The 1,210-nt window shown below is 55.7% G+C and overlaps 1 protein-coding gene across 1 annotated transcript in view; it reads right to left on the bottom strand.

The window, feature by feature from the left end:
• Positions 1 to 1,210, bottom strand: part of MYT1 (myelin transcription factor 1) — a 101,245-nt gene that overhangs the window by 4,420 nt on the left and 95,615 nt on the right. The gene's annotated exons all lie outside the window — the stretch shown is intronic.

Below are 1,210 nucleotides of genomic sequence, written 5' to 3' on the forward strand. Positions count from 1 at the left end.
GGGTCACCCACCACGGCCAGCCCAGGGTCACGCACCATGACAAGGCCAGGGTCACACACTATGGGATAGTCTAGGGGTCACCACGACTAGTTTGGGATCAGACACCATGACCAGCCCAGGGTCACACATTATGGGTTAACAGAAGGCATGTCCACCTCACCTAGATGACCCGGAGGGCCTCCCTATGGCCAAACTGGGTTCTACGGGGAAAAAGAAGCTACATCTAGGCAGGGCAGAGGCTGGGAAGGGGACACTCCAGAGCTCACCTCACCTGGCACAGCCATAGCTGGCCCTACCTGATACTCGAGGGGCCGGGGCAGTGGTGCTCTGAGTAAGGCTCCCTCTGGGGTCTGAGGTCCACAGGACCCGCTTGCCCGTGCTTTGCAGCCCGGACCTCCCAGAGGAGCCGGTCCTGGCTGACTCTGCCTCTGAGACACCCTCTAGGATGTGGTGGTAACGACAATCACAGATCACTCCTCGGATACAGACACTCGAGCAGAAAAAGGCATTAAAATTGTACATTCTCAGGCATGATTTCCTTTATGAAGTGATTGTATCCACACCATAAGTAAAGGTTGATTGAGGCAAGTGAGACGTCCTTAGGAAGCCCAGCCCGAGTCTCTGCCCACCTGACCCTGGCAGCAGCGGCCTCCTTTAGTGGCCTTCTTGGCCTCTGCGACTGTGACCGTGCCAGCTGCCCGTGCCAGGTCTAGTCTCTCCTCTGCCTTCTGCCAGGCCCCTCACTCACAGTGAACGCTGAGTCCTTGCCAGCTGGCAGCCGGATAAGCCCTGGCCCAGAACTTTCTACCTCATTTCCTTTCGCTGCCTCTCCCTGGCTCCAGCCCCCCAGCACCTCCAACCTCGTCCAGCGGACCAGGCTGTTCCCAGCTCCAGCCACCTCACTGAGGCCTTGTGCCCCAGACACCTCAGGCCAAGCTGCTACCTCCTTCTCAAAGAGGACTTCCTTGTCCTCTTTGTCATTTACGTATTTATTTGTTTATAGGCTGTCTCACCTACTCTGCCCCAAATGCACTCTACAAGGATAAGGGTTAGTTGTCCTTTTCTTCTCTGCTCTCTCTCCAGGGCTGGGTACATGGTGCAAAGGCTTTCGTTGAATGAATGAGTTAATTAATCTTGTAGGGGAGGAAGGAAGGGAAAAGGGAGGGGAGGTGAAGAAAAAGAAGAGAAGGTGAGGAAGGGAGGGAAGGGA

This window comes from Mandrillus leucophaeus, unplaced genomic scaffold (genome assembly GCF_000951045.1).
Source record: "Mandrillus leucophaeus isolate KB7577 unplaced genomic scaffold, Mleu.le_1.0 Scaffold1658, whole genome shotgun sequence".
In the NCBI taxonomy this organism is placed as follows: Eukaryota; Metazoa; Chordata; class Mammalia; order Primates; family Cercopithecidae; genus Mandrillus; species Mandrillus leucophaeus.